The sequence below is a fragment of the Cetorhinus maximus genome, chromosome 1 (assembly GCF_964194155.1).
Source record: "Cetorhinus maximus chromosome 1, sCetMax3.hap1.1, whole genome shotgun sequence".
Lineage (NCBI taxonomy): Eukaryota > Metazoa > Chordata > Chondrichthyes > Lamniformes > Cetorhinidae > Cetorhinus > Cetorhinus maximus.
Window position 1 is genome coordinate 53078814 of NC_135879.1, and position 27271 is coordinate 53106084.

The following is a 27271-nucleotide window of genomic DNA, read 5'->3' on the forward strand; positions in this document are numbered from 1 at the left end:
GAAAGAACTAATGATCCATCCTATATCAAAGCATAAAGAAAAAATTAATATTGTGTCTTCTTATAGCAATTTTGTAGAGGTTCATTACTGACTGCAACAGATTGAAAATGGTTTGTGTTACTGCTTGCCAAAAAGTTGTCTACTTTGGGACTCGGTGTCCTTTGCCACATGGCTATGCAAAGTGTTTACCTTTTGAAAGTGCAACACATTTGAAATGACAATGGCAAACTGTAGACAATGCAAAGTCCTCCTTACTAACATCTGGGAGGCTTGTACCAAAATTGAGAGAGCTATCCCACAGACTAGGCAAGCAACAGCCTGGCATGTGCTACTGAGCCAATCTTAGTGGTGGACAATGAAGTCCCCCACCCAGGCACCACCATCACCATCACAGTGCATGTTCTGGCCCACCAGCAGGCAGACCCACTAGAGGCGGTGGCACAGAGGTAAACAAACAGTCAGGAGGAGTTGCCATGGCAGTCCTCAACATTGACTCTGGACTGTATGAAGCCTTATCACATCAGGTCAAACATGGGCAAAGAAACCTCCTGCTGGTCAACATCTACTGTACCTCCACTCCATCACTTCAGCTGATGAATCAGTGCTCCTCCATGTTGAAAATCAATTCAAGGAAGTACTGAGGGAGGCAGGGGCACAGAATGTACTCTGGCTGGGTGACCAAGCTGGCCAAGCCCGAAAGGACATAGCTGCCAGACTGGGTCTGCAGCAGGTGGTGAGGTTCTGCCAGGGTGACCCAGCTCCTCACCTCAGTACATCCTTGGTCCAAACATGGACAAAAGAACTGAACTCAATAGGAGAGATGAGAATGACTGCCTTTGACATCAAGCCAGCATTTGGCATCAAGGTGGGACATCAAGGAGCCATAGCAAAACTGGAGTCAATGGGAATCAGGGGAAAAACTCACCACCGGTTAGAGTCACACAAAGGAAGATGGTTATGGTTGTTTGATGTCAATCATCTTAGTTCCAGGACATCACTGCACAAGTTCCTCAGAGTAGTGTTCCTGGGCCATCTTCACCGGCTTAATCAATGACTTTTCCTCCATGATAAGGTCAGAAGTCAGGATGTTCGCTGATGATTGCACAACGTTCAGCACCATTTGTGACTCCTCAGGTACTGAAGCAATCCATGTCCAACATTCAGACTTGGGCTAATAAGTGGCAAGTAGCATTTCTGCCTCAAGTGCCAGGCAATGGGCATCTCCAACAAGAGAGAACTGAGGTATTACCATTACTGAACTCCCCATTATCAACATCCTGGAGGCTACCATTGACCAGAAATTGAACTGGACTAGCCACTTACTATTGCTATAAGAGGTCAGAGGCTGGGAATCCTGCAGCAAGTAACTCAGCTCCTGACTCCCCAAAGTCTGTCTACCATCTACAAAGCACAAGTCAGGAGTATGATGGGGTACTTTCTATTTGCCTGGATGAGTGCAGCTCCAATAACACTCAAGAAGCTCAACACCATTGAGGACAAAGCAGCCACTTGATTGACATCCCATCCACCAGAATAAATATTCACTCCCTCCATCACCGGCACACAGTGGCAGCAGTGTACCATCCACAAGAAGCACTGCAGTAACTCACCAAAGCTCCTTCAACAACACCTTCCAAACACAACTTCTATTACCTAGAAGGACAAGGGCAGATGTACGTGAATACCACCACCTACAAGTCCCCCTCCAAGCCCACACCATCCTGACTTGGAACTATATCACTGTCCCTGCACTGTCAATGGGTGAAAGTCCTAGAACTCCCTAACAGCACCGTGGGTGAACCTACAACATATGGACTACAGCAGTTCAAGGCAGCAGCTCACCACCACCTTCTCAAGGGCAATTTTGGATTGGCAATAAATGCTGGTCTAGTCAGCAATGCCCACATCCCGTGAACGAATAAATTTTTAAAAATTCTCTCGTGTCTCTCAATTGCGTTAGGGAAATACAAATGAACTGCATACTAGGTGGAATTTTTTTTTTGTCAGACTGTCTGCAGATGATCCCAGAGTCACATTAGCCACTGGGTACCACTCGAGGCACCATGCTCAACAGATTAGCCCACTAGCTCCTTAGGAAATCTTATGTCTCACTGAGACTTTAAATGGATCATAAAAGCTGAACAAGGTAGAGACATTCAATTGATGCATTGGTAAATGGCTTCTTTGATGTACATATCCATGATGTTTGTTTTGATAGTTCCATAACCAAGACCCCCAGATATTTCTTAAGGTTTTGATTAATTGTGAATGACGCATTTTAAAGTTCAACAAGCTGGGTCAAAGGTAATCTTCTACTTCTCCTTAGGGAGTCCCTCAGGACAGAGGATGAGGATGACTTTCTTCCACTCCGGAGTTGTGGGTCCGGGGGTCACTAAAAGGTTCGATGCTGGATCCGCACACTGCCACAGGTGGGGCAGGTAGTGTTTGATGAGGCAAGGGGGCAGGGGGTGCTTGGATTTTACTCCGCTCCTTCCGTTGTTTGCCCTTGGCCTCCACCTGGGCCTGTCGGAGACGTCAGAAATGGCTGGCACCTTCACGGATTCTTCTTCTCCAGTTTGGGTGGTCTTGACCAAGAGAGTACCATAAATCGGTGGAGATGCTGCATTTTTTCAGGGAGGCTTTGAGGAGGGCCCCTCCTGGTAACCGGTTGCCATGACAATGTTTGGAGCACAGAGCTTACTTTGGGAGTCTTGTGTAAGGCATGCAGACGATGTGGCCCACCCAACATAGCTGATTAACCATAGCCAGTGCCTCCACACTGGGGATATTGGCTTGAGAGGGGACACCTCTCCTAACCTGCCATTGAGTTTACAGGATTTTGCGGAGGCATCGCTGGTGATATTTCTCCAGGGATTTAAGGTAGCTGCTACACATTGTCCATGTCTCTGATACATACATGAGGACAGGTAGCACTGTAGCCCTGTAGACCATGGAATTTGGTGCAGCGTTTGAAGTCTTTGTCATCAAACACACTTTTCCTCAGACAGCTGAAGGCTGCACTGGCACACTGGTGATGATGTCGAGTTTCATCATCCATGTCTGTCCTCTTACAGGAGGCTCCCAAGGTGTGAGAAATTATCAATGTTGTCCAACAGTTTGCCATGGATCTCAATAGTCGGGGTAGGGGTTGAGCAGTGTGACACAGCGGGAGCAGGCTGGTAGAGGACCTTTGTCTTCCAGATGTTTAGCTTAAGGCCCATTCTTTCATTAGCCTGGGTGAACACGTCGATGACGGTCTGGAGCTCGGCATCTGAATGTGCACATGTGCAAGCATCACCAGTGTACCGCAGTTTTGACGAGAGGTCGTTCCAGAGTGTTGACTCAAGTACTGCAGTTTCTTACTTCAATGTACCACCAGATGGCAGGGATTTAAAGGGGACTTACATGAAATTCATTTCTCATATTAACCAGGAATTTGTCACGAAAGCTTCAAGGTTATTGAAGAGATTGTTAGACTTATGGTTTTGGAAAAATACATGTAAAATTAAGTGCAGTGTTTTAACATTTTTTACCTGGCAAGTGAATCTTGCTCATGTTCTTGCTAAATAAAAGAAATTAGTGATTTTTAGCCTGAATGACACATACTGCAACAATAAGTCTGAAATTGGTCATTTAATTTCTAGTACATGTCCCAATAATATCTCATAGTTAGTATGTAAGATTTGAGTTTCAGTTCACAGGGGCATCTGGGTTTGCTGTTGGAGGTTACCTTAAGCACCGAGATTAAATATACCTGGAGAAGTAGCCCAAATTGTCTCAAGCACATTCAACAATGTCAATGAGATGTCAGGCAACGTTAAAGTTTTCTCCAAATGTGGGCCTGAATCCACAAATTACTCACTCAACTGAGCCAAGCTGACTATTTGTAAATGTTTTAAACATCCTTCCAAATTCTCTTCTCTGCTCAGCACCAGAGATGGGCATGCTTAATTTGAGATGCTGGAGTTTCTATAAAACAGGGAGCATTAGAAGGGTAATGATGGATTTTTAATACTGTAATATGAAATGAGATAAACACTAGATATTCGAAGGTTAACCTTTTTATTTACCCTGAAAGCAAATTGTATTACCAATGTAGTGTTGTAAAGAGTAAATATAATCAGCAACATCCAGACACCAATGTTATTTTTTTTAGGTGACCCTTGTTAACTTGCAGTTACCTTTCGCTCAAACAGAATTCAAATTATCCACTACTACAAAATAAGCCAGTTTAATAGAACAGCACAAGAGACTTTTGTCACTCAAGGTCAATTTTAATGAACAGCTACTTTGAATAATTTCAAATTAAGACTAGACTGTTTTCATAGTGCTATCATCTACTTAATGTTATATCTGCAGGGCTCATTAGGAAATATAGTGTGACAATTAATGTGGACAAGACTGCAAGAACACAAAAGCAAAAAAAACTGATCTAATTATCAGCGATCAAACTTGGTTAAGCACAGAAACACTATACAAATAAGGCTGCATAACCAGACTGTGTATTTGGTTAACATCCATAATAATTAAACAAAAATAGTGTTAGGAGAACAAATATTGCACTTTTGATTACAGTAAAAGAAAAACCAAAGGTTTAACAAAGTGAAGTTGAAAAGATTACCTTATTAAAATGCACCAATTCTGGATGCCACACTTTAAGCAGGATGGGAAGGCAATAGAGAGGTAGCAGAAAAGATTTACGAGAACGGTTCCAGCGATGAGAGACTTCAGTTACGTGAACAGATTGCCAAAGTGGGCTGTTCTTGTTAGAGAAGTGAAGGTTGACAGGGGATTTGATAAAGATGTTCAAAATCACAGTGGATCTGGACAAAGTCATTAGAGAGAAACTATTCTCATGACGGAAAGGTCAAAAATACAGACTTAAGGTGACTAGCATAAGAACCAGAGGTGACATGAGGAAAACTATTTTTACACAAGTGGTTATAGTGCAGAAACTTGGGCAACAACAAGAGGATAGGACAGTGACTGGATATTAATGAGATGCAGATGCTGAGATGGATGTATGGAGTAATGAGAAAGGACAATATCATGAACCAGCGCATCAGGGGGTCAGTGAAGATTGTGGGAAAATCAAAGAAAGTAGCCAAGAAGAGATTGAAATTGTATTTTCCTCTTATGCAGAGAGAGGAAATATGGTGAGGTGAGTGATGGAGATAGGACTGCCAGGAAGGAGAAGAAGAAAGATTAAGACTAGATGGAAAGATGTGGTGGTGAGAGACTTGAACACAGCAAGATTGAAGAGGAATTAATCACAGACATGAGGAGCTGGAGAATGGTCATCGACCACATTGTGGTGACCCTAAGTAAAATGGGAAAAGCCGAAATGAAGAGGAAGAGTGGTTAGGATCTGGAATGGATTGCCCAAGTGTGGTGGTGGCAGATTCACTCAAGGCTTTCAAAAAGAAATTGATTAATTATCTGAAGAGAAACAGCTACTGGGAAAAGGTGGAGGAGTGGGGCTAGCTGACTTGCTTTTGCAGGGTCAGTCCAGACATGGCAGGCTGAATGGTTGCCTTCTGAGCTGTAATCATTCTATGTTTCTAAACCTCCAGACTCTCAATTCAAGAGTCTTGACACAAAATAATCGAGGCCAACAGCCATTTGTTTGCAAAGCAATGCAGGGGTCACACAGCCCACATTCTTCTACAATCACTTCAAACAGGACCAAGTGTGTTTGAGGGAGCTTTAGGTTTGGAGAAAGAAATCAGTGTTGAAAATGGCCATTTAAATGCTAATTTCCTATACTGTTAGTTCTTTGAAAGTTGGCAGAGTCTGAGATACAGTAGCAATATTTGGCATGGAATCATTCCACGTCAAGAACTGCAACACAGTAGTAGCAGCAGGAAAGTAGTACTGGTGGGAGAAGGGAGTACAGCACAGCAGATGCATTAGGGAATAAAGACATTGAAAGGCCAAAAGTAGAGGGTAATAAATACAGCAGGAAGATGGGGAAACTGTTTACATCAGGGTACAGGGAATGAATACTAAAAAGGAAGAGCAGCAAAGTGGGGAGAGGGTAGTGGAGCAGAGTGCAAGAGGATGGCAGGGGAGTGAGACATGATATTAGTGATGCAGGGATGGGAGAAGGGTGTACGAACATACCAATTAGGAGGAGTAGGCCACTCAGCCCCTCGAGCCTGCTCCATGATTCAATAAGTTCATGGCTGATCTGAATGTAATCTACACCCCACATTCCTGCCTACCCTCAATAACCTTTCACCCCCTTGTTAATCAAAAATTTATCTAGCTCTGCCTTAAAAATATTCAAAGACTCTGCTTCCACCACCTTTTGAGGAAGAGAATTCCAAAGACTCTCAACCTTAAGGGAAAAAAAATCTCATCTGTCTTAAATGAATGATTCCTTATATTTAAACAGTGACCCCTAGTTCTAGATTCTCCCACAACAGGAAACATCCTCGCCACATCCACCCTGTCAAAACCCCTCAAGATCTTAAAAGGTTTCAATTAAGTTGCCTCTTACTCATCTAAATTCCAGTGGATACAAGCCTAACCTGTCAGACTTTCCTCATAAGGCAACCCGCCCAGTCCTGGTACTAGAGTAGAAAATCACTGCATCTTAAAATTATGTCAGAATCCAGCAAATTATGGTAACCCACCCAAAAATTGTTGTCCTCCTAGGTTTGATTTCTAAAGAGCAACATGTGGGAAAGTTCTGTTGGTCCTATCACAAAAATGGAAACTGTTATTTAAAACACCAGATTGTGTGTTTCATGACTTGAGATCCAAAGAGTCATTGTCTATCATTTTGGAATGGATTACATGTGGAGTCTCAAACAAGCAGCAGGCTCGAGCTTGCTTCTTGTTTGAGTATCAGTTTCCAGGGTCCTAGGCAAAGCACAAAACTTCTGAGATTTGGACTAACGCCATATAACCTCTCATTTGGAGGTTTATGTCACGCACAAAAACTTCCCACTTGTTTTTTTTCAACAATCTATTAGTCTCAATTCAACTCATCTCACTTCCTCTAAATAAAAGTTGTTGCTATTGTCCTGACAGTACCTGCATGATGGTATAATAAATCTTTAAAGACAGTTTTAAAAACTATATTTTAAAATAAATAAAACTGGAACGCAAGATGGCTCCTCAGAGTTACGAGACAGTTTTGTGGATTAAACCATCTTATCTCTCAAAAGATCACGACCCAAAACATTAACCAGACCTGCTGAGTTACAGCATTTTCTACAGCATGTGACCTACAGCATTTTCTGTTCATTTCAGATTTCCAGCATCCGCAGTATTTTGCTTTTGGGTTTTGTCTGAAATCAAAGCTGTTTAACTCAAACTGCATGATGTTAAAATTTAACACTAAGTTCCCATTTTGCGATACTAATTAAAACATGACCCAGATCTTCTGGTCTGCAGATGGCTCCTCAGAGCTACGAGACAGATGATCCCCTGAAAATGCACCAAAAGATTCTTCAGAAGTCCCAACACAAGGATTCTGTGGAAATTGCCCAGAAAGATTCAACCATTTTCCTGTTCTGTAAACCTCTACGACTCTCTGACTATAACTTCCGACAGGCAATTCCCCAACTCCCTCGGACGCTCCAAATAAGTCTCCAACTCCGAGCTAGTCATTCCAACTCACTTACCTGGATAGTTACCCAGGAAATGTTAGGCTGGAAAACACCATTTCTAACTCCCGGGTAACTTTGCAACTGACTCTCCCCCACCGCCACCCACCTCCCCAACTACCCCACTGACGCCCACCCAATGCCCTCGCCGATCCCCCCAATCCTCCAACTCTTCCCCCGAACCTGACCTCAAGAGCCTATCCACCCTGCCACCCAGCACGAGAACAAAGTGGAAAATTAAAATGAAAGGCGGCCAGAAGTTCAGAGTCATGCTTTGAGACTGATTGAGGATTTCCACAAAATGATCATCCAATCTGCATTTGATCCTCTAGTGTAGAATAGATCAGATTGTGTGCAGTAAATACAGTCTAATAAAATGAAAGCAGCACAAGTAAATTGCTGTTTCACCTGGGAGGAGTGTTTGGGGCCTTGGATGGTGAGGAGGGGGCATTTTTTATGCTTGTGCTATAGCAAGGAGTAGAGTTTTGGGAGCAATGGAGGAGTGGACCAGGGTGTCGCAGAGGGAATGATCCCTTCAAAATGCTGAAAGGGCTGGCGAAGATGTGTTTAGTGGTAGTGCAAATGGTGAAGGATGATCCGTTGAATACAGAGGCTGATGATTGGAAGGTGAGGACAAGGGGAACCCTATTGTGGTGCTGGGAGGGGCGGGCAAGAGCAGAAGTGCAGGAACTAGGGCAGACATGGTTGAGGGACCTATCAACCACTGTGCAGGGAATCCTCAGTTGAGGAAAAAGGAAGACTTATCAGAAGCCCTGTTATGGAAGATCGCACCATCAGGACAGATGCAACAGAGAAGCTGGGCGAATGAAATGGTGTCCTACTGGAAGCAGGGTGTGAGAAAGTGTAGTCAGGGTGATTTTGAGTCAGTGGATTTATAATGAATAATCGTTGATAGCCTATCCACAGAAATGGAAGCAGAGAATTCGAAGAAGGGAACAAAGGAGTCAGAGATGGGCCATGCGAAGGTGAGAAAAGAGCTGAAATAGGAAGCAAAGTGGATGAAATTTTCCAATTCAGGAAAAGTGCAAGAAACAGCATCAATAGTGTCAGTTATTAATGTACTAAAAAGACAGGTGAGTGGGGGCAAGGTTATGTACTAACCCTCAAGATCTGGTATCATTCTGGTGAATCTGCACATTCTCCCTTCCAAGCACCTCCCGAGGTTCCGGTTTGGAGAAATCCACTTTCATAAAGGCCACTAATCTGCACATTTTAAATGCACAGAGCAGAGTGGTTAAGAGTTGGGTTTTCTCTGTAGTCCGCCAAAAATACCATATTCCATCATGAGATAGGTGGCCTACAAAGTCTGAATCCAAGGTTGCAGATGGTGACAAGGAAGATTAAGCTCTCTTAAAGATTCATGTTCTTATCTAAACTTCTCCAGCTCACTTCACCACTCATTTTGCCGACAAAGGTAACGTTTCACCACTGAACCAAGGAACTGAAGGTTTACAACTGGTTGTAACAGACAGGTGCATTGAAAATCTCATGGTCAGTCTTTCTCAACTGTTAATTATTTAGCCTTCTTAGCGCCAACAATAACATCTGCCCATTCACTACGCAATTCTGCCTGGATACAATCATTGTCAAAGTGCATCTTTCAGATGGATAGTTAAACTGAGTTAATTTTCTAGGCATGTTAGCTGGATCAACTACTATTAATAACACACTTCCAGTCCATCACATACTCCTTTATAAATGTATCCAATATGTCAACATAATGTTGCTAGAAAGATTTTTTTCTTCTATTCAGTACAGTGCCTATTGCAAAGTCCTGTACGGCATAAATTGCATGAAATTAAGAAGCTCTTCAAGGCTGCCACATCAATGCAAATTAATCTCCAATTTGGTAGACAACCCTTCCTCTATTCATGGTATGATGATATTTCCAATTCACACAAGTGCAATTTGACAGATTATCCAATTAGTGTTGATTTACACATTCTCTGTGCACTGGAGCTGCACTTTCTGGGAACAGAGATGGGTCTGTTCAAAACCATTTAATTCAATATCTCTAATTTAGTCAGTTTGTTCCAAACAGCACTGTGGGTGTACTTGCACAACATGGACTGCAGGGGTTAAAAAAAGCTGCTCATTATCAGTTTCTCAAGGCCAATTAGGGATGGGCAACAAATGCTGGCCTTGCCAGCAACACCTGTATCCCATGAATGAATAAAAATAAAGTCATTAGAACTATTAATCCAGCTGAAAACTCAGAATGAGATGCAAGAGCCAATCTTCTGGATTATTGCATTACCCAGTCATCCGTGCCATTTTAATAATAAAAATGTCACTGGTACAAATCAATAGCTATTACTACTAATTCAATAATTTACAAAAGCAATTAACCAACTAAGTTTTAAGATAGTGATACAAATTGAGTGGAATTTAAATTTTGGATTAATAAATATTTCTTAAGCAGCTTCTGTTTCGAAGTTTCTTCTTGACTGTAAATTGAGAAAACTTTCAAAACCAATGAGCTAGATTTAGTACACAGTTCAGATCAAACAGTAAACCATATTAAGATGTCAAATGTTTTGGGTGGCTCCTATAAAGGTAGTGAACAACAGATCACTGTCGGTGTAGACTTAATATTTACAAAAGCAAATTAAAGATTATTCATTAAATTCAACAGCTGGCACGCTGATACCATGAATCACATTCACTCTGCCAGAAGGTAGGTTTGTTTGGATTGAGCACTGCTAACTAATCCTGGGCATGCAATATTAATGCATCACAGTTCAGGGGGAGGGGGTAATAGGAGTAGGAATTGTTCTCTTTCAGTTTAGGTGCAGCAATTTTTTGTTTCAAGGAAAATTCATATTTGACAAAATAATTGCGCCAAATATTTGGGGGGTGAGCAGCATCAGTGGTGAGAGCAGGAGCAGAGGCAGAAATATAAAGAATGTGGATCCGAGGCTCCAGGCCAACAGGAACAACAGCAGTGAACGCGAAAGCAGGGCGAGGGCGGGAATATAGAGTGGTGACCTGATGCCCCAGACCAGCAGCAGCAAGAGTGGAAGCAGAGGCAAGGGCAGGATTGAGAGTGGGAGCAGAGGCAAGAATATAAACAGTGGTGACCCAGAGGCCCCAGACAAACAGCAGCAGTAAGGGTGAGCATGGGAGTGAAGCAAAGACAGGAATATAAAGAGCTTTGTTGGGAGCAGGTGGAGCTGATGCATTCTGAGAGTTTGAGAAAAGAAACAAAGACATCACAGGAAAATAGTTAAGCGATTAGTTGGCGAGTATTTCCCTTTATCCCCCCCTCTCTAAACTGGGGCACTGTTTTAAACTAAGAGCCGCAAAATTAAAAACTTCAATTAGGGCTAGTAATATAGCAAAACACTAAGAGTGTTCACTTGACAGTACAGAACTTGAGTATTGCTGAAAAGAGAGACATATTACTAAAGCTTTTCATCTTGCACACATCAGGACAAACACAAGAAAGCCAAATTTCAAACGTAACAATTTATATTGCAGGAGAAAAAGGTGCTGATTGTTGGCAAGTTGACTCTGGTTGGCTGAGACACTGCCATGGAGAAAACAAGGAGGAAACATTTGGCTTTCCAAGCTCCTGGGTAATTTAAAAAAAAGGTGAAAGGCAGGAACATATTGCAGAGAACGAGTTCCTGTGTATTAATGTATGTCACTTCTAGAGAGCATAAATCAGCCATGCTATGAGTTTGACTGATTATCTTAAATTGGCTGCTGGTGTAGCTATTCGTGCACTCAGAATCATCAAAGGTTTCCGGCACAAAGGGGCCACATGGCCAATCATGTCTGCACCAGTCGAAAAATGAGCCACCCAGCCTAACCCCACTTTCCAGCATTTGGTCTGTAGCTCTGCAGGTTACAGCACTTGAGGCGCACATCAAGCATCATTTAAAAGAGTTGAGGGTTTCTGCCTCTACTACCCTTTCAGGCAGTGAGTTCCAGACCCCCATAATCCTCTGGGTGAAAATTGTTTCCTCATCTCCACCCTAATCCTTCAACCAATTACCCTAAATCCATGCTTCCTAGTCACTGACCTCTCTGCTAAAATAAATAGGCCCTTGCCATCTACTTTACCCAAGCCCCCCACAACTCTGCACACCTCAATTACATCTCCCCGCAACCTCCTCCGCTCCAAGGAAAACAACCCCAGCCCATCCAATCTCTCCCCACAGCCACACTTTCTAGTCCTGGCAACATCATCACACATCAGGATTGTTCAGCAAGTGCTGTCCAATCACAGAATCACATATAAAAGTATACCTTTGTTTTGGGTTTTGCAAGCCCAGCCTGGTTAAGTACAGTCTGTACTCTGCCTATAACAGGCAACCAAAGGAACATACTGCTCGACTCGATCAGCCAATCATTGGGAAGTACAGTCTACATACTTGGCATTGCAACGGCAATGAAATGCGTACGCAAGATTGCTCAATTGTGCAGTTGGCAAAACATTTTTTTGGACTGACAGCAGTATCCTATTCATGGAAAATACTACTCGCCTAGCAACTGCATAGTAGCAGCGTGAAATGGTTTGCTTAACCTGTTGGTCAAATTTCTGAGGTACTTTGCCTTTCCAGGATAATTTGAGGTAGTCCGGGCACTTCTTAGATCCAAAAAGTAGTGGCCTTTGGCTCATTTGCAAATTTGTGCTATACACAGCAAGCAATGATCTGATCAGGATAGCCATTGGACAGCAGGATAGCTATGATGTACTCTTTCTGCGTCAAGCTTGCAAGGTAAACAAATGGCAAGTGAAAAAAAGAGATGTGCCAATGAGTCAAGTAGCTTCAGCCCCTTTGAGTTAGTCTATGGACATGGAGTGAAAGGCCCCTTTAAATTTAAAGAAAGATTTATGACAGGCAGAGGAAATTACCCTCTTAGATTGTGTCCAAATTCAAGAAATGATTTCAAAAGCATGTGCAGTACCACAGGAACATCCTGGGATTTCCCAGAAGGTAATGGAAAAACCAAGTGGAAAGAACAGTTAAGACCTGTCCTTTTAAACCCGAGGTTGAGATACTGGTTCTGCTGCCTTTGTCTGGCAAGCGACTGAAAGCTAAGGAACTCAATGGAGGTGAATTATGTAATCAGTGCCCAGACAGAATGGAAAGTCAACGAGTGTGTCTCGTGAATATATTGAAGAGGTAAGATGATCAGAAGTATATCAGCAAGTGGGTGTACTCAGATAAAGAGGGAGATGGTGATCAGGATACACTTCGACTTGGATGGTGATTCGGTGACAGAGTTCTCAAACTGAACCTCTTGCAATAAAATTATTGAATGCAGAGCCGTTGAAGGGTTTAGGTAAGATACTACATCTTCCTAAGAATCATAAGAGAACATAGCTGAGCTGTAAAAGAAAATTAATCTGTATGTGCTGATAGGACAGGTCGAAGCTCTCTGGCTATTCATGAGGTTAATGTAGGACAAGCTATGCCTATTAAACAGAACCCTCAGGCTCAATCCTGGTAAATTGGCCCAGGTCAGAAAGCTGGACAATGATATCACTGAACCAAGTCAAAGAAGCTGTAGCTCCCCAGTTGTACAGGTACCAAAACCCAATGGGTCACAAAGGTTCTGCATTGATCATCGAAAAATTAATGCAGAAACTCAAACCGATTCCTCTCCAAACCCATGGCTTAAGGATTGTACAGAATTGGGAACTCCGTCTTCATTAGCAAAATTGATTTGCTTAAAGGTTACTGGCAAGTTCCTATGTCAGATCAGGCCAGGGAAATTTCTGCTTTCATAACATCATTTTCCAATGTAAAGTCTAACCGTTTCCTATGAAGAATGCACCAGCTCCATTTCAGAGGTTAACTAATGAAATGAATGCCAGGTTGAGCAATTGTATCGTGTATATTGATCATATTGAACATGGAGGGCTCTGTTTGAAAGACTGAAAATGGCTGATCTAGACAAAAACTTGGCAAAAAGTGGGCTCGCCGAGGCCAAAGTTACTTATTTGGGACATATTGTAGGTCAGGGTTGAGTGTTGCCTACAGGAGCTGAAGTCCAGGCAATAATAGACTTACCTGTCCCCAAGTTGAAAAAGGGATTCCTAGGAATGTATCGGTTCTACCAGAGGGTTTGTCCCTAACTTCATTACAATAGTCACTGCATTGACAAATTTATTGAGAAAAAAAACGTGAAGATCAACTGGACAGATCCTGTGAAGCAACCTCAGGAGGTTAAAGGGCTATGTTAGTAAATTACCTATTTTAGCTGCCCTAAATTTTAATAGGCCATTCAAAGTGGCATGGGGATAAGGGCAGCATTTCTCCAAGGTGATGATGCTGATTTAGAATGACCAGTCAGTTACTTCTCTAGGAAACTTTACAATATGATTCTAGTGCAAGGGTTGAATCCTGCTAATTTTAGTTGTCGCATACAGATTGCTTCAGGGTAAATATCATGATGCTATCGAGCCAGACTGCTTAACGGTGACATGTAACAAGGGACAGAATCTTACTTGTACTATCATTACTTTGGTAATGATTTTTCATCTTTTGGGGGAAGGTGTTATGAATGCAAGGTTTTAGGTGCATGTTTAAAACTGTTTGCTTAAGGTAAAATGGAGGAGTGAAATGCCTGCTCCGAATTCTGCCTGACAAGAAGCCTGGGTGGCTTGGCTGCTGTGGAGACAGGGGATACCCAAGTCAAGATATTTGCTGAGCAAAGTGCGAAGTTCTCACACCTGAAACAAAGGTAATGGCAGGTGTGCTAACAGTGAGTAGACTTTCAGTCTGCATGCTTTTGGATAGAAGAGAATAAGGGAGGAGAGAGGAAAAGGGACTGCAGTTAGCGTGATCAGCAAAAGAGAAGCGGAGTTCTCTGTGAGCTACCAAAGCAGGGTGCAGGAGGACAGTTTCTGGTCAAGATGCATCCTGTAGTCATCTAAGGGGTCCGGGAGATTTGTCCTGGCATGGCTGGTGGTTGGTGGGGGGGTGTGGGCGTGAAGCAGGCTTTACTGCTGGTAGTAGACTTGGAACTCTGAAAACTGAGAGAAACACCTTTAAACACTCAAAGTTACTGTTCAGCGAAATGAGGAAACATGAACCCATTGGAAGCTGGGAGCAACTACGGACTGTTTCCTACAGGGTGTGTAATTCCATGGAGTGTATGACATGACGTATAATCGACGAGTGATGTTAAGGTTATTGGTCACTTTAAAACATTAACAAGGGTTAACCTTTCTGCAGTTTAGAGTATAAGTTGCCTACAAAAATAGTGTTTAGCCAAGATTGCTTTCAGTTGGTTTGTTACAGTAAAAGTCTTAAAACTTGAAATCTTGTGTGATTCTTACAGTCACTGGCGATTCAAATACCTTTGCAAAACAACTGGCAATACTTGAAAATATTCTCAAGGGAGCTGAAACACCACTCCATTTAGCATACCATTTTGTAATCTGTCATAAATGCTGATCACAACACACTTGTCCCAAGTATCACAATGGCACGATAGCTTTCCAGAAAAAGTCTAGTTATAGCATCACAAGGCATGCAGAGTAAATAGTTTCTCATCCAATCCAATGCAGTAATTTCCCTAATGACTCTGTCAGTAATGTATAGCCTGATGTGGTATTGACTCATGTGGGCCAGGAAGCTCCCAAGTTCTGATTTGGAGCCTATGTTGAATTAGCTCACATAATGCAAACTGATGCTGAAGGAAATGGCAATGGCACCAACTGGCAAGTACTTATGTGTGGGCATTAGAGTCAGTCATGATGCCTTCCATGGTGAAACAGCCAGAGAACCTTTTCAGTCAAATCGTAAATGTGCAGAACTGGCACCTTTGGAATCATTATCAATGATATTTCACTTCCTTCATGAGAACAGGAAAAAAATGTCAGAATTATAAAGAAGCAGTGGAATTTAAACATTTCATTTGCTGAAAAACTCTAAGTTAATGTTGTAAAAAGACAAATAATCCAGAGAGTGGTAAATGAAAACAGAAAATGCTGGAAATACTCATCAGGTCAGGGAGAGAGAGATAAACAGCTAACATTGCAAATCAATGACAATTTATATGGAAAGGGAGGAAAAGGTGGGGGAGAGAGAGAATAAAAAGGAAGGTCTGTGATTGGGTTGAGGTCAGGAGAGATTACATGATAAAAGGGATGGTGGTGCAAAGCAAAAGAGGATGGTAATGGGGCCAGTAAAGAGGCAAAAAAATGGGTCCAGAGGAGGTGCAAATGAAAATAGCAGAATCATAATCAACAGCTACCATCTGAAAAAAAAATGGGGGCACAGCTTGATCTGAAATTGTTGAACTCAATGTTGGGTCCAAAGGCTGTAAAATGGATAGTCAAAAGATGAGGTGCTGTTTCTTGAGCCTGCATTATTTCTATGCTGTTGCATTGAAACTCAATGCACTGTTGTTCAGCATTCATTTTTTCCTTGCACTTTTTTTTTAAATGCCTTGCTATGATTTTCTATCTGAAAAGGTGTGCAATGTGGAACATACCCCTCAGGAGGCCTTTACACAAAGACCTCAGCGTCATCTCTTTACACCTCAATGAATGAAGCTCACCATAACTCTGAGCTCTTCTGTTGTCTGAATGCCCATTTCTTTGGCTAGGAGTCCTCCCAACGTGCGCGCACCCGCATGCACATAAGCACCTCACTTCCCATAATCAGGATTCCTGTTCCACCTGGACCCTTCCTTCTGGTCTCAACCTTTCCAGATCTTTTTATTGAAAACTGCAGGAGAGACATCAACCATCTCAACCTCTCTGTACCCCTTGCTCACTCTAACCTAGCTATCTCTCTCTGATAATGCAGCAATCTACTTCTCTCATGCCCCATGGTAGACTCCTCGTTGTTCAAGTATGTCCAAGCTGTAAATGATTTCATCATCTTCACTGGGTACTCTCCAGACTGAACAGCCAATATGGGCATCCACAGAACTGGCAGTTCATATTGTTAGTGTTTTGGCAGAACTATTGTAGCTGCGCCACCTCTAGCCTTCCTCTAGACAAACTGGATGTTGAGAGTTTGGTGTAGTTGATCCTCGAAACATGCTAAACCAAATTTCAGTGTTTGCCCCCAAGTAAGCTGCTTAGCTGCAGTGTTTCCCCCAGAGAGGTGGTCTGCAATGCAGAAGGATATTTTCTTATGGTGACCTTGTAACATTTGTACTGACCACCTGATGTTATTTGCCCGAGACAGCTCCCCATGTGCAATCTGCTTCAGAATTCTGTAGTCATCCATGCAAGAGACATGGCTTACCCATCTATGTCAAATTTTTTGGAGAGGAGTCTCCACGCTGTTAAGCCCAGCACAATGGAGAACCTGTTTATGATTTTGTCCTGCCATCAAATTCTCACGATGGATCTCAGGTGTTTGGTGGAAGCATTCCAGAGCAAAACTGATAGACACATCATTTCAGCCTGTTCTAGCCCCATGGAACAGATTTCTTCCCAATTCAACTATTTTTTTGCCCCCACTGTCCTGTCTCCTCTCAGCTACATTCACAACTCTTCCAATCCCTCCTCTGCTTTAACAACTTCCAGCTTCCTGGTCTTAACTAACTGTCTCTTTTCACCATGGATGTCTGATCCCTGAACACCTCCATTCCACCCCCCCACCCCCAATCAAGACAGTATGAGGGCTCTCTAGCTCTTCCTAGAGGGGAAGCCCAACCAGTCCCCATCTGCTACCATCCTATTCTGCCTGGCTGAATTTGTCCTTACATTGAACATCATCTTCTTTGACTCCACTCACTTCCTCCAAACAAAAGGTGCCACTATGGAAACACAAGGGTCCTATGTCTGTCATGCACCTGTAGAATATATGGGCCAGTCTTTCTTCGAGTCCTCTCCCTCACCTCAGTACCATTTCCTACGCTCGACTTGACTTGGAAAATTCTAACAAATTTGCTTCAATTGATTCATCGCCTTCACACTTTCATTCTTCTTCTCCTTCGCATCTGAGGATAAGCTGATTACCCAATATCTATGAGACCACTGACTTCCATGGCTATCTTGTTTATACATCTTCCACACTGCTTTCTTCAAGGACTCTTTCCCATTCTCAGTCACATCTGTTCTGACGATATCATGACACACCAGTGCTTCCAATGGGTCTTCCTGTTTCTTCAACCAAGGATATTCCTCCAATGCGGTTGGCAGATTGCTCAAACATGTTAGCCCGATTTCACAATTCCGCCCTCACCCTACACCACCAACCCCCACACCAGAGCCACAATTGGTTTCCCCGGTCCTCATCTTCCATCCAACCAGCCTCCACATTTAAGATTGTCCTCCGCCATTTCCGCCAACACCAGCATGATGCCACCTGAAAACATATCTAGACATAGCATTTTAAAAGTAACCATTCCCTCTGTGACACCCTGGTCCACTTGTCCATCATTCCCAATACCCATCCCAGTCCCACACATCTTCCCACATAAATGCAAGAAATGCAAGACCTGTTGACCACCTTCCTTCCCAACATCCAGAACCCCAAACACTTCTTCCAAGTGAAACAGCAATTTACTGCTATTTCCTGCTGACGATCTCCATTACACTGGGGAGACCAAACACAGATTGGGAAACTGCTTTGCTGAACAGCACCATTCAATTTTTCACTTGGTTGCAGTCCATCTGCCATTTTAATTCTTCATCTCACGCTGTCCTCCCTCTGTCCTCAGCTTCCTACATTTTTCCATGAGGTTCAAATCAAGCTCGAGGAACAGCACCTAATCTTTCCATCAGACAATTTACAGCTTTCTGGACTCAAATGTTGAGCTCAGCAACTTCAGCTATTTTTTTCTGATAGCAGGTGCTGATAATGGTTCTGCTGTGACTTTTTGCACCTCCTTTGGATGCATCTATTATTTCTTTACCTGTCCCACTGCTATCCCGTTTGCCTTGTACCATCATCCCCTTTGTTACCTAACCTGTCTTCAGGCTATCACAGACCTTCCCTATTATTCTTTCCTCCCCTCCCTTTTCCATCTTTTTACTTACTCCACCTGTTAGACCTCTCACTTATTCTACTTCTGATGAAACAGTCATCTATTTGAAATGTTAAATCTGTTCCTCTCTTCATTAATACTGCCTCACCTGCTGAGTGTTTCCAGCATTTTCTATTTTTATTCTGAATTTATATTTTGTTGTACTCATATAAACATCCTATTAAGGACAGCACTGTTAGGTTAATATTTGTTTGAAAAATTTCCCAAAATGAAGCTTAAATGGAAGAACATAACAGCTTTGGAGTAGAAAAATTAAAATATAAACTGCAAAAATCTATAAGGGGTATTTAATAAGGTTCTTGCACTGATACAGAACACCGAGCAACTGCAACAGCTCACATATTCTGCACTTTAAAAAATGGACATATGGCTTTAGGACCTGCAATTATTCTGGTACTACTCTAGTCAGAAATACAGCAAGTGATTCGGCAGAGCAAGTAATTGGTCATCACTTAGAAAATCATTTCATTCAATCCGGGAATTGCAAAATTAAAGCACTCGTGAAAAGGGTCAAACTACATGGAACAAATGTAAAAATTTACACATTCAAATTCAGAGACTCCAGCACCAGAAGAGGCCATTCAGCTGATTATATATGTGGCAGTGTAGACCTAGAGCTATCTAATCATCCCATTACCCTTCCCTTTCTCCTTGTCCTTTTACACTTTACATTTCAAGCTCTGGTTCAATTCTCTTTAAAGTCACGTTGCTATCTCTATGTCAACAGATATTTGAAAAAGCAATCCATGTTCTGGGCATATTGCATACGAAAAACTCTCCTCGGACTTCCTCCTTTATAATGATAACTATGAGTTTATGCCCTAGCTACCAATTCAATAACCAGTGGAAACACTCACTATCCACCCTCTCCAAATCTTTGATAAACCTGAAAACGTGATCCCTTCCCTTGATCTTCAGTTTCCCAGTTTGCAGGATGTTTCACCAATATTTATGGAAGAGAGGTGGGTGTTAAATGCCAGTGGTATTTAGTGGAGAATTAATCTGTAAAAGATAGCATCAGCAGCAAAATAAAATTAGTTGTTGGCAACTCCAGTGTCACTAATAAAGGTGAGGATCAGACTATGACAAGCATGCTTTCCTGAGGGCCTCGTGTAGGTGTTGCAATATGAACATCATATATCTTTGTCTGATGTTTGATCCTCTGAACACTACACAGAGCTCAATAGTCGACCAAACAAAACACAAAGGTTCGTTCTCAGAATGTTACTTCCAAAATGAACTCAAGATACCAGAAATCTATTACAGGGAAAATATCAGGCAGAAACTTTGATCAAATTCTACTTAAGATCAAAGACAGCTCCACTGCACTGGTAATTTATTTTTCCTCTCAACCATCCTAAAACGACGACAGTTCACTGAACTTAACAAATCTAGAAAATCAAATTTTGTGAATAGCTTCCAGTATGTTACCTTCTGCATAAAATAGTCTCAAAATACTAGATTTTACTTGTAACTATCTGCCACTCTTCCAAGCAAAATCTTTATGATACAGGTTACTCTCAGCATGGTGATAGAGCCTGCAAATTTCAAATGATCCAAGGTGGTATTGCTGAAGGTGTAGTGAATCTACCCAAGAATTTACATTGCAATTGTACAGTTTCCACATTTAACATAAACCAGTTTTGCAAGTGTCTTGGTTGTTCAGAGTTGTACTATATTAAATAAATCAACAAATATTACATAATTTAGTTCTTCTGTGTAATCAATGATTTTTTTTATTTGTTCATGGGATGAGTGTGTTTGCTGGCAAGACCAGCATTTATTGCACACCCTAATCACCTTAAGAAGGTGGCGTGTCGCCTTTGTGAAACGCTGCAGTTCATGTGGTGTAGGCACACCCAGTGCTGTTGGATAAGGAGTTCCAAGATTTTGGCCCAGCGACAGTAAAGGAAAGGCTATACAGTTCCAAGTCAGAATGGTGTGGGGCTTGGAGGGGAACTCAATGGTGGTCTGGTGTCTGGTGCCCTTGTCCCTCTAGGTGGTAGAACTCATGATTTTCGAAGGTGCTGTCAAAGGTGGGTTGGTGAGTTGCCACAGTGCAGCTTGTTGATGGTACATAATGCTTGTACTCTGTGCCAGTGGTGGGGGGAGAGAATATTTAAATTGTAGATGGGTGCCAATCAAGCCAGTTGCTTCATCTTGAACGATGTCGAGCTTCTTCAGTGTTGTTGGAGCCGTACTCATCCAAGCGAGTGGAAGTCCTGTGGCTGAGAAGATTGGCACCATCAACCATAACCATCTTCTTTGTGCTAGGTATGACTCCAACCAATGGAAAGTTCCCCTCCACACCTCACAACCCTTTTTTTCATTGTGTATTGCTGAAAGAAAGAAACATGCTAAGCTTTTCACCTTGCACTCATTCTCTAACAGGATGCTGTCGTCAAGCCAAAAAGATGTTTGCCTATCATACAAATGAGCAATGTAGGATATAGATTTCAGTGTCAGTGTGATGCTAGTATTTTACGCCCCAACAATTGGCGGACCATATCAAACAGCACATCCTTCAGCTGGTTACAGCAGGGAAAGCACTGACCATACCCAATCAGCCCACGCTTTCAAAAGAGTGTCCAATATTAGATGTGATTCTGCAATTGGACAACAAGTGCTAAACAATCCTGATTGTACTAAGAATTACACTGAAAACTAATCTAAGATTGCCAGGCGGGCTCACAGTATGGCTCACCTATGCATGCTAGAAGCCACATATATTCACACACAGGGCCCTGCCTTTTGAAGACAGAAGGAACATGTGTACACTTTGCACCTTTTATATCTGAACAAAGGCTTGGGAACAGTCATTGCCTGATCCCTTGACAAGGGTTGACCTTCCCAGTTTGAATTTGAACAAAGCTGGGCAGTTAACTGCTCCAGGCTGCACCCTCCATAGCAATGCCTCCACCAACCAATCAGCACACTCTTCTCATGCAGTATAAATTGTTGTTCCCACATAAGTTTGGTAATTTATTGCGAGCTATCCTAATGAGTGCAAGGCAAAAACCTTAGGCAGCATGTCTCTTTATTCAGCAATACTACTAGTAAAATTGAAGACAGAGAAAATAGGACTCAGAGGTATTCTCAGTCAAATGCTGCCTTGATGTCAAGGGTAGTCACACTCTCCTCACCTCTGGAATTCAGCTATTTTGTCCATATTTGGACTAAGGCTGTAATGAGGTATCAAACCAGATGGCCCTTGTGGAACCCAAACTGAGCATCAGGAGCAGGTTATTGCAGAAGTGCCACTTGATAGCACTACACTCCAAAGCCTTAAAAAAGTTTTGTTGGCAGCTGTCAACACGGTGAATGACAAATGCCGTTTCTTTCCTGCTGTGCGCAAAATCTGGGCCATGGTCATTTTTGGGCTGTAGAACCTTATTTTTTTTTTTAGAGCTGCCTTGCATTGAACAGGTAGAAAAACTCCACTAAAGGATTGCCTTTAATCTCTTTCTTGTTTTCACTTTGCTGATAATTGGGTAGACTAATGAGGCAGTAATTGCCGGATTGGATTCGTCCGCTTTTTGTGGACAGGACATAACTGGGCAATTTTTCACATGGTCAGGTAGATGCCAGAGCTGTAGCTGCACTGGAACAGCTTGGTTAGGAGTGCGGCTAGCTCCAGAGCACAAGTCTTCTGTAATACAGCTGGGATGTTGTCAGTACCCACAGCCTTTGCTTTATCAAGTGCCCTCAGTGATTTTTTAATATCATGCGGAGTAAAGCAAATCTGCTGAAGACTGTTACCTGTGATGCTGGAGAGGTCAAGAGGAGGCTGAGACAGATCATCCACTAGACACCTCTGGCTTTTCATTTGCACTGATGAGCTGGGCTCCCTCATCATTGAAAGTGAGGGTGTTGTTGGAGCCTCTTCCTCCAATTAATCGTAGGATTGTTCACCACCATTCACAACTGGATGGGGTAGGACTGCAGAGCTTTGATCTGATCTGGTGGCTGTGAAGTCACTATGCTATGTTTATCACATGCAAACAGTCCTGCGCTATAGTTTCACCAAGGTTGGCATCTCTTTTTTTTATATAAAAGGTATGCCTGGTGTTGTTCCTGGTGTGCACCCCTTCGCTCCTCATTATTCCAAGGTTAACTCCCTGGCTTCTTGTTTCTAACTAAATAAAATTGGAGTTATTACTGTCACTTAACCACTACAGCACTATTTAATTGTCTTGATCTCTCTTTAGCAGCAACAATAATTTGTATTTATAGGTCTAAATTGTAGAACAACAACCCTTGGTGTTCAGCCATGACTTAATCAAAAGAACCTGATATTCTTAAGACTGAATATGACTTTATTTCTACTTAACTGGCAAAAAGAAAAAGAAGATCCCAGCACAGCATATTTAATTGAGTCATGTTAACCTGGTATGAAATGCCTAAGGTGAACCTTGGGTTTTATCTAAAGTTAAAATAAATTATTGTAACTTACTTTACTATAATAACTCAAAGAGAGTAAAGGCAGTCCTTTAATGGAGTCTTTCTACCTGTCCAATGCAATGCAGTTCTAAAAATAAGCAAAAGTGACCATGGCCCAGATTTTGCGCACAGCAGGAAAGGAACGGCAATTGCCATTCACCGTGTTGACAGCTGCCAACAAAACTTTTAGAAGGCTTTGGAGTGCAGAATTGCTCTAATGCAGTATCAATCCAGTCCAGCGCTCTCTAATGGAGATCTGTGACATCTTGAGCAGGCAAGAACTAATGAGACGCCTCAACCAATCAGACAGAAGAATCCTCACTGGGCTAAGTAGAGTTTAAACCAGGAAATAGTAGATTTAAATCATGCACAGAAAGCGAAATAAAGATTGGGACAGACTGATGGAATTAAAAGGACAAAGATAAGGGAGGCAGGAAAAAGTAATTTTGATTTTAAAAAAAATCTTGAACACTAATTATCTTCTGAGGCCACCTCAAAGCTACCTCCATTTCTCCAGAAACCCTCCCCATGCCCTCAGAGGTTCATAATCCAAGTTGAATACAAAGAAGTACAGGCAAGAGCTGAAAAAGGGAAATGAGGGGAACAAAGCGAGTGTATGAGACAAGATAAGTGAGTAACAAAAAGAGAACTCAATTCTCTTATAACAGTATCATCTTTCATAAACATATAAATAAGTAAAAGGACATCAAAGAAATGGTGAAGCTAATTAGGAATCTTCTTGTGGAAGCAGAAGGCGTGGTTGAGGTAATAAATGAGTACTGCAGCTGTCTTCAACAAACAAACAAAAGGATTCTGCCAATGTCACAGTAAAAGAGGATGTAATAGAGAAGTTGGATAGGATAGAAATAAATAATTGGCAGTTCTCAATGTTGAAAAATCAGCCAGTCTGATGGGGTAGATTCCTAGGTCAGAGGAAAGAAAGAGTGGAAATTGTAGAAGCTCTGGCCACAACCTTTCAATCTTCCTTGGATATGGGAGTGGTGATAAAAGTGGGGTGACAGAATATTTTTAAGGCAGGTAGATTCTTGTCAAGCATGGGAATCAAAAGTTATTGGGGGTAGATGGAAATGTTGAACTCTAAACACAAACAGAGCAGCCATGATCTTATTGAATGGTGGGGCAGGCTCAAGGGCCTGAATGGCCTCCTACTCCACTTATTTGGTATGTTCGTAGGACAAAATTAATTGGCACTTTAACAAATTGCCTATTTTTGAAAGGCAAATCATGTTTGAGTAATTTGATTGAGTACTTCAGGGTTGATGAGAATAGAGCACTTGTATATATGGACTTTCAAAAGGAGCCTAAACTAAAAATACTACATAATGGACTAGTTAGCAAAATTGGAATAGGATTAAAGGCGTAATGGCTGTGTGGGTACATAACAGGCTAAGGAACTAAAAGCAAGGAGTAGTGAGCATGGTGGTTTTTCAGACTGGAGGGAAATTTACAGTGGTATACCCAGGGATCAGTGTGAGGACCACTGTTCTTTTTGATGTTGATTAAAAGCCTGGACTTTGGCATAATTTCAAAGTTTGCAGATAACAGAAAATTCTGAAATGTAGCAAAGAGTGAAGAGGGTGGTAACAGATTTCAAGAGGACATAGGCAAACTTGGTGAAATGGAAGATGAAAATTAGTTCAAAGTGAAGTGATTCATTTTGGTAGGAAGAAAGGGTAGGGGCACCATCAGCTAAATGGTACAATTTTATAATGGGTGCAGGAACAATAGAGACCCAAGGGTGTGCATACACAAGCCTTTGAAAGTATTAGTTCAAGTTGAGAAGGCAGTTAAAAAAAGAGCATATGGGATCCCTGACTTATTGTCTCTGGTTATTGTCCAGGTCTTGTTGCATTTGGACATGGACTGCTTCAGTATCTGAGGAGTCATGAATGATGAACATTTTCAGCTGATTGCACAATGGTTGGGCCTAGGACACTACCTTGAGGAACTCCTGCAGTGATGTCCTAGAACAGATTTTTGTTTTTGATTCTTTCATGAGATGTGCATATCGTTGGCTAGGCCTGCATTTATCACCAATCCCTAATTGCCCTCAAGAAGGTGATGGTGAGCTGCCTTCTCGAACCGCTGCAGTCCACGTGGTGTAGGTGCACCCACGGAGACCCAGAGACAGTGAAGGACGATCGACATCCAACAACCACAACCATTTTCCTTTGTGCTAGGTATGACTCCAACATGTTTGCTGTATGTCACATCTTAGAATGATCATATATGATTAAAATAAGATGTTTGATATTAAAAGCAAATAGATAATAAATATGCCAAGTTACTTAAATGTTTACACTTCTCGAAGTTGAACAGGTGCATTGACAATATATCAAATTCTTCCTCCCTGCGTCAAAAACAAGCTCAAACATTTATGATTTGCCAATGACGTTAATTAATGGAGTAACCTCAATATTTAATATATGTCCACAAAATTTTAGATACAGTGCTACTTAATTCTAATATCACATGCCATATAATAAATTCTTGCATTTCACAGAAACAATTGCACAAGGAGAAAACAGCACCAAATAATAGGCACCTCAGTCTATATCCTCCTTCCCTAACCAAAATCTATAGTCTATAGTATGGTCTATAGTATGTTCCAATAAATCACACTTACTTGCTGAGGCTTGTTAACAATCAAGCCTCAAACGCTGGCTACATCCATGTATGGGTGCATCAAAAATATTTTTTTATAACGTCATTACAGAGCTCTGGAACCGTGACCAGCCAGACTACAATTCACAGCAGTGATCACACATTTTGCCTCAGCCACAATATATGAGCACATCAAAGAAAAAAATTCCTATCACCCCGATTCCCATGCTAGGAAGAGTTTGTGTCCTCAGACCTTTCTGTACTGGTGCCCTCCTGGCCTGACCAAAATGTGAGCTGATATGGGTACTTTCTGAAATCTTCAAAAATTCCAAGAATTAGTCAAACTCTGTTTGATTGGCATGCCAGACATGAGTGAAGCTAGCCTCACATATAAATTGTAACTAATGAATCCTACAAGGGTTACTTTTATAGTACAAAAAATAATAAAGTGCAGCAAAAGAAAGTAACCTTGATTAAATTAGGTTGTTAACAATTACAATTGCTGTTCTTGGTTTCTAAATTGGTATAACATATTCACCTGCTTTCATGAAATCTAGTCAATGTTTTCCCTCATTTCATGTTTTGTTACTACATGAAAACTAGATGCAAATATGTACCTGCTTGTGCAGAAATATGTAACAATTTGACTGAGCATCTCAACAAACATTAAAAAAGTTATACATCTCTTGAAAATAGCTTTATAAAAAGACAAAAATATAAGGTTTTAAAAACAGGTAGGTAAAGAGAGAAATGAATGCAACTTCTATTGTGGTAATCAGACACATTAGACAAGAAATATTGGCAGGAAAAAAGGAGTAACAAAAGTGACAGAAAGCTTAAACGAATGGAGATACTCTCATAGATGCAGTCAGACGCATTTAGATTGCAGAATAAGACCAACAGACACAAATAATAGTACAACAGAATTAACAGTGATGTATGGACTGCCAAATATATAGGGATTGAGCAAGGTAGACAGTGAAATATTAGAGAAGACATGCAGGAGGTCAAGAACATGACAGAGTGAGACAGATGTAAACACAGGGTGAAACATACATACATAGGCAAAGTAAGCAATATTCATACATAGCTCTGGCTCAGCCACTGTGTGCTTCTAACAAATGTGAGGAACTGTTGTGGAACAAAATGAGCAGAAGGGCATAGTGGTATTGTGACTGGATTAATATTCCAGAGACCCAGGGTAATGCTCTGGGGACCCAGATTCAAATCCCACCATGACAAATGGTGAAATTTGAATTCAAAAAAATCTGGAATTAAAAGGTCTGATGACGACCATGGAACCATTGCCGATTGTTGCAAAATGTCCTTTAGGGAAGGAAATCTGCTGTCCTTACCTGGTCTGGCCTACATGTGACTCCTGACTCACAGGTTGGCTCTTAACTGCCCTCTGAACAAGGGATAGGCAGCAATTGCTGGCCTAGCCAGCAATGCCCATAACCCATGAACAAACAAAAAAAAAGCAGCAAATGCGAGGCAATTCGGAGGAATGGATCTCATTCTTAGCAAACTTTATGACAGCCACTTTTGTAGGTACAGAGCTAGAAGATAACTTGTCAATGGTGAAGTCTGCTACAATC

The 27271-nt window shown here is 41.8% G+C and overlaps 1 protein-coding gene across 1 annotated transcript in view; it reads right to left on the reverse strand.

Moving 5' to 3' along the window:
* The window catches only part of naf1 (nuclear assembly factor 1 homolog (S. cerevisiae)), a 282046-nt gene that overhangs the window by 213516 nt on the left and 41259 nt on the right, over positions 1 to 27271 (reverse strand). The window lies entirely within an intron of this gene.